The sequence below is a fragment of the Echinops telfairi genome, unplaced genomic scaffold (genome assembly GCF_000313985.2).
Source record: "Echinops telfairi isolate 266 unplaced genomic scaffold, ASM31398v2 ScPeMD7_7468;HRSCAF=8506_0, whole genome shotgun sequence".
Classification (NCBI taxonomy): Eukaryota; Metazoa; Chordata; class Mammalia; order Afrosoricida; family Tenrecidae; genus Echinops; species Echinops telfairi.
Window position 1 is genome coordinate 50279912 of NW_022111369.1, and position 12165 is coordinate 50292076.

Below are 12165 nucleotides of genomic sequence, written 5' to 3' on the forward strand. Positions count from 1 at the left end.
GTGTTGAGATGTACATGTGTTGTTGTTAGGTGCCGTAGTGTTGAGATGTACATGTGTTGTTGCTAGGTGCCGTAGTGTTGAGATGTACATGTGTTGTTGTTAGGTGCCGTGGTGTTGGTTCTGCGTCATAGCAACCCTCGGTACAAGGGAACAAAACCCTGCCTGCTCCTGTCCTTCTCACGGTTGTTCTTAAATTCAAGTTCATCAGTGGACCACTGTGTCAAATCATCTTGTTGGAAGTCAGCCCTGCTACCTGACCAATCATGATGTCCTTCTCCAGGACTGGTCTCACTGATTACATGTCCAAGGATGTGAGATGAAGTTTTGCTGAGGTAATAGAGGCTCCATTGTTTAAAAGCAGCCAGGGTGGCACCATGGGTTACATGTTTGGCAGTTCACTGATAGGTCAGCAGTTTGGCACCCTTAGTGGCTCCTCAGGAGCCCTGGTGTAGTTCATCGTTACAATTGGGCTGCTAACTGCAAGGTCAGTAGTTCCAAATCATCAGACACTCGATGGGAAATAAAAACTAAAAACCAAGGAAGAAGCTCTAGTCTAGCGGTGCAATGGGGTCACTGTTGGTGTGCTCATGTAAATATTTACACTGATTAGGAAACCCTGTGTGTGGTTGCTATTCCTCAGCCTTTTTGTGTCCCTTTGGTTTGAATGAAAAGGAACCCTGGTGGCATAATGGGTTAATTGTTGGGCTGCTCTCTCAACTACAAGGTTGGCGGTTTAAAGTACCAACCACTCCGAGGGAGAAAGAGGAGGCTTTGTGCTTCGATAACACAAGTGCACCCTCAGAAACCAGTACAACGCCAGGGCTCCTGGGAGCACTGGCCCACTCAGACGGCTCTGCTCTGCAGGATCACCATGAATCAGAACCCACTCAGTGGTTTGACTTTGGGGTGGACATTTTCACAAAGTTTGGTTTGAATCCCATGTTTCCTACTTTCTGGTTAGGATCATTTAGTTAACAGTATTATCATTTAGATAATACCCATTATCTTTCATTCAAAAATTCAAAATATTGATAAGATTTGTACCATATAGAGTTGTTATAGGAATCAACAGATACATAAAAATTGATTTTACTTGGGACATGGGATATTGGATAAAAATAAATTTTGTTGTTGTTAAGTGTTAAGTCAGTTCTGACTCATATCATTTTACTTGATGACAGTTTAGAAATTCTTTTATAAAAGCACTCTGATTTGAGCATCCCATCAGTAAAGCCATGAAAAAAATGTAGGTTTTGAGAGAGCAATGACACCCACACCTGGTCATATACATGGAGGAGCAGCCTTCTAAGATGGCCGTGCAATATTTTAGATCACAAAGCAGGAAAATAGTCTAATGGAATGAAAATATATCTTACAGAGAACTAAAATTCAATAACCTTCTTCCAAAATTGTTTCCTGTTCTTCAATCATGTTCTAGTTTATAAAACCTTCTCTTTACTTGGAGCCTTGGCACCACAGTGGTTATGCACTGGGCTGCTAATCCGAACATGAGCAGTCTGAAACCACCAGTTGGCCCTCGGGAGAAATCCCAGACTCTCTATCCCAGTAAAGATGTACAGTCTAGGAAACCCCGGGGGCAGGCCTGTCCTGTCTCATAGGGGGCTCGATGACAGCGAGTTTTTCACTTTATTTAACTGTGTTTCATACATTTAAAAATATTTTAGACTCTCTTTTTCCACTGATGCAAAGAATGGTGATGTTTTGCATTATATTTAAGGTTTTGAGAATATCTTTATTGATATTTGTATGTTTTCAATTTAAGTACAGAGCTTTACACACACACACACACACACACACACACACACACACACACACTCCCAATCGAATAGATGCAGACACAGAGTGGCCCTATGTTAGGGTTCTGTGACTGTGACAGGAACAGATAACCTCACTTTTCTCCAGTGGAGCTTACCAGCCCAGTGCTTACCTGACAGAAGGTTTATCTTAGGATGGGAGGCATTTGAGGTGCCTAATTCTGTGGATAATTTCAGAACTTATATTTGAAATAAAGGAATTCAGCGGAAATAAATAATCTACTCTCATGGTTTTTTAACCAAAATGAGAGTGTATGAACTCTGTTAAACAATTAAGGAATATTTAATCTCATGTTATATTTAGAATATCACGTATTCTAAAAGATTCAATTTCACAAGGATTTAAATAGCATTTTACTATGTTAAATGATAAGTGAATAGGAATTTTCTAAGAGTAATAATTAAATCTAAGGTGGTATTAATCAATGTTTAATAACAATCACTGATTTTCTTCCTTTTTTAAATGGAGACGATTTAGAACAGAATCTACTGCATTCCTGTGATGGTACCACTCAACTACAAGGGTAATTAGCCTATTTCCCTTGCTACCACACCACATTGGTCACGCACTTCCATGAAGTTGATTCTGACTTACATCAATATTTTAGACTCGATGCTTACTAGTAAACATGGACATTTTTCTGATTATTCACTCATATGCTGACATACCTGTGTTCTCTTCTTTTACACAATGGGTGAAGTAGCTGGGACTTCTGTAGGCTCAGGTATATTTGGGAACCTGGAGTCTGAAGAAACTTCAGGGGTGACAACTTTGGGTTCAATGTTAGGAATGTGTGTAGGCTCAATGGTAGCAGAAGTGTCAATGGTAGGAATGCTCTCTTTATCCTGGACTTTCTGTGTGGGAAGGGCAATAAGTGACGAAGGCAAGTATGCATTGTGAGCAAATGGGCGTGGGTAGATATTTCGTGGAACTTGCCATTGAAGAAATTGGGGATATAACCTATCGATAAAGTATTTTGCAACATATGCGTGAGACATGAATGGATTGTTGATCAGTACAGCAATCTTTGGTGGGTAATACATTGGATTATAGAGAGAATTTCCCTTCAGCATATAATTAATTGCGACTGATTTCTGATGGAGACAGTTTTCATCATTTTCAAAGCACTGAAATAAAAAATAAACTATGTGAAATATCACTATTGAAGACTATAATTCAAAGCTATCTTAAGTGAGCAGTTTTAGAAATAATATAGTATATGGCATTGAATAAGTACAATATTAGAGTAGTGGGCAAGATAAGGATTTGGAAATTTCCTTTATACTTAATGATTTTCAGCAAACATTAAAAATTACATTATTTTTCAAATATATTAGATGAGGAAAAACAATATAACTCTGAGCTTGACCTATATAGAACAATAATAATTTAGAGAATCACCACTGTTGAGTCTGTTCCTACTGTTTCTACTCATAGTGACCCCATAGGACACCGTAGGGCTGCCCTGTGCTTCCTGAGACTATAAATGGCATATTTCTCTAGCAGAGCAGCTGGTGACAATAAACAGCCTCGTGCATATCTAAGTGCATATCTAAGTTAGCCATCAGGGGTCGATATATAGAACAGGTTCAACAAACATTTAATGACTGCATTGGTGGTGTAGTGGTTATATGTTGGGTCACAATCCACATGGTCGATAGTTCTAAACCACCAGCGGCTTCTTGGGACACAGACTGGGCTTTCTACTCTCATAAACAGTTACTATCTCAGAAACCCACAGGGGGTGACTGTGAGTCAACATTGACTGGATGGCAGTGAATTTGGTTTGAACCAGTCAATGACATTTAAATGCATCTATTCAATGGCATTTAAATGCATATAATCAAACTTATTTGGGAAATAAAAGGGGAAGTACATACAAGTGCATTAAAGGTATTCAATGATGAGTCAGATTTTAAAAGGATGACAGATGTGATATTAAAGTTTTATTTTCATTTCCATGTTCCCCTAATATTAAATGCTGAGAATTTCATCATATTAACTTAAGTTCCAAAAATAAACTGATTTTAGATGTATATTGAAGTTGACTCATAAACTTGGCTTGCTGATGTGATGCTTTTCACAGATTGTTATAAGGCTTAGTAGAATATAAAATAGTTTTAAAACTGAAAGTATGTTAGTATCATTAAACAAGCAGAAAAAATACATTTTTGAGCCTATGATTCTAGCAGAAACGATTAAAAGGAACTTACTGTTGGCTGTTCCTGGTTAAGTACCTCTGCAGCCTGGTGAGGTTAAGAGAAAAAAAGAAGAAGAAGAAGAAGAAGGTAAATATGCGATAAAGAAAAGCAAGGCAGAATCGAGATGTTTTCATTTTCTTAAAGAGTGTGCTATCTATTAAAGACTGAATGTTTTAGTTTTCATTTGAACATTGAAAAGTATTTTCTATGATTATCCAATCTATAAAAGAATAGATCACTCAATAAATAACAGTAAGATACTGATTTAAATAGTGATAATGAATTACATAGTAAAATAGTTTTTAAAGATCACAACCTAGGAGAAAATTTTACCATTGAAAAATTTGATAATTTTATCTCTGGTTCAACAATACTAAAAATTATTTAAATGAAAATATGAATAATATGTATTGTTTGTACTAAGGGTTCATTTTTTTAAGTGAGAGGAACTTTGAGTATAGTTATTTTTTTCCCACTTTTAAACAAAATAATTCCTGAGGTTTACTTAAATGATTTAAAATACTACTTTTAATATATCTTGGGTACATAAATGTTAAATAATAGGCACCACTCATCATCTTTCATTAGCTGTTATAGTTATTTTCTTAATTCTGGATTATAATAATAACAGGGTATAAAATCTTCATATGCCTTATAAATTTATAAAGGGGATCATATAATGTGAACTGTTTCAAATCAGCAGTTCTAGTGTAGGACTTTTCACACATCTAATTTGCATAAAAAGACTAGACACTTTTAGAAAAATCTAAGTGTAGGAAAAATTTTAAGTTAACTAATAAAAATCAGCTATCTTGACACAGAAACGATGTTCCCTACATATATGAACTCAATGTGTTTAATACAATTGATCTATGTATTGTGATGAATTGTATGAGCCCCAATAAAATGTGTTTAATACAATTGATCTATGTATTGTGATGAATTGTATGAGCCCCAATAAATTGATTAAAAAATAAAAAGAATGATGAGGGCAAATAAATGTACAAATGTGGTTGACAAAATGAATGTATGGATGGATTATGATAAGAGCTGTACGAGCCCCCAATAAAATGATTTTTAAAAAAAGTTTAAAAAGGCCTCACTGAATGAGGATGCTGCAGGGGACAGCACTGGAGACGCACTGCGGGAATAGTGCGTAGTCTGGCCCCACCACACCGGGGCGAGGCACAGAGGGCGTGCAGCAGAGCAGCCGAGGGAGCAGGGTGATGAAACCTCCGTGGAGTACCAAAAGTAGACTTTAGAGACTTGACTGGAAAACACTCATAAAGGCCAACAAACAGACCTTGAACTATTTATAGGCTTTTCCATTTTTGTCAGTGACTTTTTTTTGTTATTGTTATTTTGTTCTTGCTTTCTGCTGTTGTTATTGTTTTGTTGGTTTTGACTTCCTTTGTTGTTTTATTTGGCTTTGCCTGGTTTTTTCACTTATTAATGTTTCTGCATGTCTATCTACATAAGAAAGGTGGGAAAAACAATTCAGAGATGAAAAGAATGAGACCAGTGGTTCCGGGGTGGGTGGGTGGGGTGATATGGAAGAAGGGCAGGTGGGAGAAAGGAAGAAGCAGGGAGCCCAACCCAGGGACAAGGGAACAACAAATGAACTAAAATCAATGGAAGGAAGGTCATAGGATGCCTAGTGGGGCTCAATCAAGGGCAATGTAGCAGCGAGGAATTACTAAACCCGAATGAAGGTTGGACATGATGGTGGGACAAGAGGGAAGTAAAAAGGAAATAGAGGAAAGAACCGGGAGGCAAAGGACATTTAAAGAGGCCTAAATACAGGCATGTACATATGTAAATATATATATATATATATATAAAATGAGAGGGGAATAGAGTTATGTACTCATATCTGTGTTAAGAATTAAGGTTGCATATGGCCATTGGGCCTCAACTCAAGTACTCCCTTAACACAAGAACACTTTTTTCTAACAATCTAGCATTCTGTGATGCTCACCTTCCCGAAAACAATCGCTGAAGACAAAATGGTGCATAAGCAAATGTGGTGAAGAAAGCTGATGGTTCCTGGCTATCAAAAGATATAGCATTTGGGGTCTTTAAGGTGTAAAGATAAACAAACAGCCATCTAGCCAAGAAGCAACAAAGCCCACATGGGAGAAGCACACCAGCTTGTGTGATCACCAGATGTCAATGGGATCAGGTATCAGGCATCTAAGACCCAGAATAAAACCATACCCAAGGTGAATGGGGTGGGGAGGCATGGAGTGGAGACCCAAAGCCCATCTATAGACAATTGGACATCCCCTCACAGAGGGGTCATGGGGAAGAGATGAGCCAGTCAGGGTGCAGTATAGCACTGATGAAGCACACAACTTTCCTCTAGCTCTTGGGTGGTTCCCCGCCTCCCCCCCCACCCAGCTATCATGACCTCAGTTCTACCTTACAAATCGGATTAGACCAGAACATGCACGTAGCTAAGATAAGAGCCCGAAACATAGGGAATCCAGGATAGATAAATCCCTCCGGGCCAACAAGTAGAGTAGAGATACCAGGAGGATTAGGGGAGGGTGGGGGGAGGAAGGGGGATTCAATCACAAGGATCAACCTTCAACCCCCTCCCAGGGGGACAAATTACAGAAAGGTGGGTGAGGGGTGATGGAGGATGATGTAAGATATAGAAAAAAAATCTATAACTTATCAATGGTTTGTGAGGGACGGCAGGTGGGGGAGGGAAGGGGAATAAATGGGGAGCTGATATCAGGGGCTTAAGTGGGAAGAGAATGTTTTGAAAATGATGGTGGCGGTATATGTACAGATGTGCTAGACACATTGGAGGAATGCATCGATTGTGATAAGAGATGTAAGAGCCCCCAATCAAAGTATTTTATAAAATGTTTAAAAAGGAATAATTATGGATATCAGGAAACTTTCATATCTTTTCTCCTCAGAACTTCTGTAATCACCTAAATACCCATATTAAAAATTTCTTGGTATATGTTCATTCTTATAAACTGATTTTTCCAAGAGCATAATATATTATTTTTCTATTTAGTTCATAGTTTAATATTAATTTTAATAGTTGAGTATAAGTTAGCATTTAACTCACTCACTAGAGTTAGTGAAGTTACAATGAATTTCCTTTTCAACAGCATTTTTTTTTTTTTGTAATTTGTGTTACAATGTGCAGCATCAAATTTGCTATCTTGGAAGAAGTTTAGCCAGAATGTTAGGACAGTGAGTCTTCATCTCACTTATTTTGGCATAGCACCAGGAGGGACCCATGATGCTACGTAGAGAGAGGGTCAGGGAAAACCAGGAAGAACCTCAAGTAGATGGATTAACCCAGTGACTACAACAATGGGCTCTAACACAGCTTCAGCACTTGCATGGATGATACGGGACTGGGTGGTATTTTGTACTGTTGCACATGGGATTGCTGCAATGGAACAGACTAGCTATCACCTAACAACAACATCTTGATTGTGTGTTGGGCTGTAATCCATATGGTCAGCAGTACGGAAACCAGCAGCAGCTCTGAGGAAGAAAGACTGGGCTTTCTCCTCCCTTAACAGTGACAGTCTTGGAACCCCACTGGGTGGTCACTATGAATCAGCATTGACTCAATGGCAGAGATTTTGTTTTTGTTTTTTTCTAATCACTAATAGATGGCCAACATTTATATTTATAAAGACACTGGTAACAAAGAGCAGTGCTAATGGAAAATAGGAGATATTCAACTGATATCAAGCTACATATGACCAAATCCAAATCAAACACACTACCATTGAGAGGATTCTGACTTATAGGAACCTTGTATGACAGATCTGCCCCCTGTAAGTTTCTGAGACTCTTTCCAGGACCAGAAAGCCTTGCCTTTCTCCCATGAAACTGGGTTGGTTACGACCCACTGACCTTGCAGTGAGTAGACCGGAAGTTAAACACTACGCCATCAGGGCTCCTGGATTTATAACAGAGTATTGGAAATATAACCTTGTCATAGGGTCGACCTGTATCACACCATAAAATGTGAAGTTGGTGCCTGGAACATGCAGTGAACATGAATGTAAAACCCAACAATAACCAAATCAACAGCATAAGCTTCAAAAATTAAGACAAAAATATTTTCTTGACCCTGTAGCCTCAAAGTATAGATAGTAACCCAAAAAGATTCCTGTAAACTGTAGAGTTTATAAACATACAGGCCTGTAATGGAGCCTATTAATTGACATAATAGAAAGAGAAGGTCATGATTTAAATGGAACAGTATGCACGCCAAAGTCTTTCAAACTGGTGGAAAAGCTTAACCAAATTTGTATGCTTTTAATGGATTAAATCCTAAAAATTTAATATCTGGTTGAGGTAGAAATTTAATTAAAAAAACAGTCAAAATCATGATTTCTGTTATATTCTTTATAAATTATTTTTAAAGTGCTCACAATATTCAATTTTTTTTGCATTATTCTTTAGGCCAGAATGTATTTTCTCTATACCAGAAGAACTTTAAAGATTTTCTATACTGTATTTCTTTCCTCCTCACAACTAAAAGTATATATTCAAGAACATGACTTTAGTTTAATATCTAAAATAATCATTAAAATAAACTTAATTTTTGGAAAACAGCTAATACACAACTATTTTGTTAGATGAAATACAATTATATTTAGAAATTTACATGATTCGAGCACTTAATCTTAAATTATTAATACAAATTGTTTAGATGCAATTCACTTACTAAAAAGGGTAGGGTTAATGCCAGGATATTCACAACCAGAAGGCTCTTCATCATTGCACCTAAAAATAAAATAAATTAATTAGAGTAAAAATACCTTTTATAAACCCAGCTCCACATACCAATCACCAAATAGAAACTCAAATCTCAGTATTCCAATGTGAGAAAGCTCTAGATCCACCTTGGAGGAACAGCAGAGCATGCAAGAGCCCTAGTAAGACAGGCCCGAACCTATCATCTTCCTGCCCTGGCCATGTCTGCCGGGGGTGTGGGGTGGAACTAGGGGGTGTGGAGTGCATGTTGGAGAAGAGGTATCAAGGAAGTGGATGATCAAGAGAAAATGTGGAATTAGCTATAAACAAACTGTAATACTTAGTGCTGGGCTTATTAATGTAAACTGGGTGAGTATATTCATGTAAATTGGGCATACCCCTAACTATGCCATTGAGGAAACGGAATGTGTTTCCACTGAACATTCATGTTATGGATTGAATTATAGAATAGGGTATGTCTGAAATCGAATCAGTTTTGAGATATAATCAGAGTAATTAAAGGAGAGTAAAAACCCTAAACTCATTACTGTCAAGATCATTCCAATTCATTGCAACCCTATACAGCACAGACTAGAACCGCTCCTTAGGATTCCCAAGACGGTCAGTCATACCAGGAGTAGAAAGCCTCATCTTCCACCAATTGTCTTTGAGTCCATTGAATTCTGAATAATTGTTCTCCATAGGGTTTGTTGATAACTGATTTTTAGTAACTGATGACCAGGCCTTTTTTCCTGAAGTACCCAAGTATGTACTCAATAATCAGTCTTTTGTTTGATACCCACTTTCACCCAGGAGCTTCTAAGACATGCCCAGAAGAAGGTAGGATTTTAGTAAACAATCTGCAACATGAACACATCATTGAAATCAAGGAAGTCCTGCCATGTACAACACGTAGTTACAACGTGCCCAAGCATAAATTAATAGCAAACATTTCTTTGCAAATAGGAAATAAAACCTTGAAGATATTCATGCACATTTTGAAGCATTAAAAAAGAAACTCAAACTTGGGAAGGAAGTTTAGGGCAGAAATAGAAAAAGCGTTACATGCCATGTTAACGTCGTGGAGTTATTTTTGCTCAGACAGGACAAATTGCTTTGCAAGGCTGTGTTTGTTCCCAGCTTTTAACCCTTCCTGGAAGCTTTGTTTATGCTATTTCACTTCCCTAATTTTCCAACCTGTAAAATGAGGGTTTGGACAAAGTGTTTCCTAAAATTACGTGATTCCCTGATCTGTTCTAGCAGAAACAAGTTGGACAGGGACGAGAAGTGAGGAGGTTGTGCGAGTCTGCTTTCTGAATGTGTATTCTTTATAATCTGCTTTTCCAGAAGCAACATGGATATGATTGCCTTGATTATTGGATGAGTTATGACAACCATGGCTGTTGGGACTAAAATATTTAAATAAAAAAATTCACCTTGCCTTTCTAACGGATGTAGCATCATACTTTATCTGATAGTCAAAATATTGTCTTTTGGGGACAAGAGATCTGGAACCTAAAACACTTAATATTTAACTAATCTTAAAATTTCTGGTTTAAAGGCAAATTATATCTTTTTACTATCATTATTATTATTACTGTTGTCTTATTTGTGTAGACTCAGTCACTACAAGCTTTGAATTTTACAGAAGAGAATCACAGAGTGAAATCCCAGGATAGAAAAATAATAGCACATCAAATCCCACTTACAGCAAGGCCAATTAATGGCTAGGAAAGCTCTTTAAGCTGACTTCAGACCCGCTTAGAGGTCATCATTGAACGGAAACAAGCTGGTGTGGAACCTAATTTGCACAACTGATTAAAGATTCTGGAGGTCTTGGTAGTGCTATTGGAAAAGATCTGGGTTGCTAACTGAAAGGTTGTCAGTTTCTCCAAGAGCGAAAATTGAGGCTATTCGCTCCCTTAAAGATTTACAACCTTTGAAGCCCTATATAAGGATACTGTTTTTGGTGCTTTTTAAAATTGTAAACTAGAGTTTTATTGTATTTCTAATTCTTCAGTTGCAAATTTTCTTTTTAAAATTAGAGACTGAACAAAAGCTCTGTATGAGGAATCACAGATTCCTTTTCAATGTAGACAAAACGATATGATACAGTACAATACGATAAAACATTCTGTAAAATGATAATGCCTATGTTTCTTGTATGAAAGAATCAGAGGTGTGAGCATAATTTATACAGCAGCTTTTTAAGCCAGTACATACTTGATTTTACCTTCATCTCTAGATACCAGTTCTCAACCTGTTTCTGTCAAGTAAATTCTGACTCGGTGTTTCCCTGTATGTCAGAATAGGACCACTTTCTATAACTATCGGCCATCTTCAGTGGCTTGTTCCTTAGAAGTATATCATCAAACTTTCCAAGGCACTTCTGGGTGGGCTTAACCTTCCAAACTTTCAGTTAGCCACTGAAAGTATTAACCATTTGCACCACCCCCAAATTTCCAACACTTGATGAAACAGAGCTCATTTGTGAAACAGTAAAACTATTCAGCCTTCAAGCTTAGACAGAGGCATGTTTGAAAACAATAAGTGTATTATAAAAATCAAATTATATTACAACCTTTAGGTAAAAATAAAATTGGAAGTAATTAATGAATAAACCTGGATTTTTATGTAGCTAACTTCCTGAGAAATTTATCGTATTTCACTGTAGGAAAAGGTAGAGTAGAGAATCTTCTTATTTAGATATTACCTTCTATAATATAGCTAGCCTCTGCCTTTGACTTTAACCCAAAGTATGGCAACTGTTATTCACGGCCATCAAGTCAATGCAGACTCACAGCAACCCTAAGGACAGGGTAGAACTGCCCCTGTGAGTTTCTGAGACTCTAACTGTTAACAAGTTTAAAAAGCCCCGTCTTTTTTCTGAAACCCAAAGTATAGTTAAAAAAATAAATGCGATTATCAGATCATGATAGAATCTAATTAGAATTCATGTTAAAATGTCAGTGTAGCAATAAGTAATACAGGAAAATTTGTTTTTAAAAAGACTTCAGTGGTGACCTAACTGTTGTGAAAAGGAATATTCTATTAGATATTTCAATACACTTACCTTTCCTTATGCCCAAGTGGTTGACTGTAGGTTGAGTCAAGTCACTAGTCAGTTGGTCTAGTGTAGAAGACCCAAGGTAATAACTGAAGCGTAATTAAAGGATATTAATACCTTGAGTGACGCTATTGTATTTCCTTACGAATTTTCACCCAATAAGATGATGAGAAAAGGGAAAGATTAAATGATAGCAGGGTCATCTTGGGGTCAACTTTAGTTAATGAATGCAGAGAGGGAAATAGAGTTGCCATTCATAAATCTTGAAAAGGAACTGTTCGCATATTTCAAAAGAATGAATTGTTTTATTTTTTATAA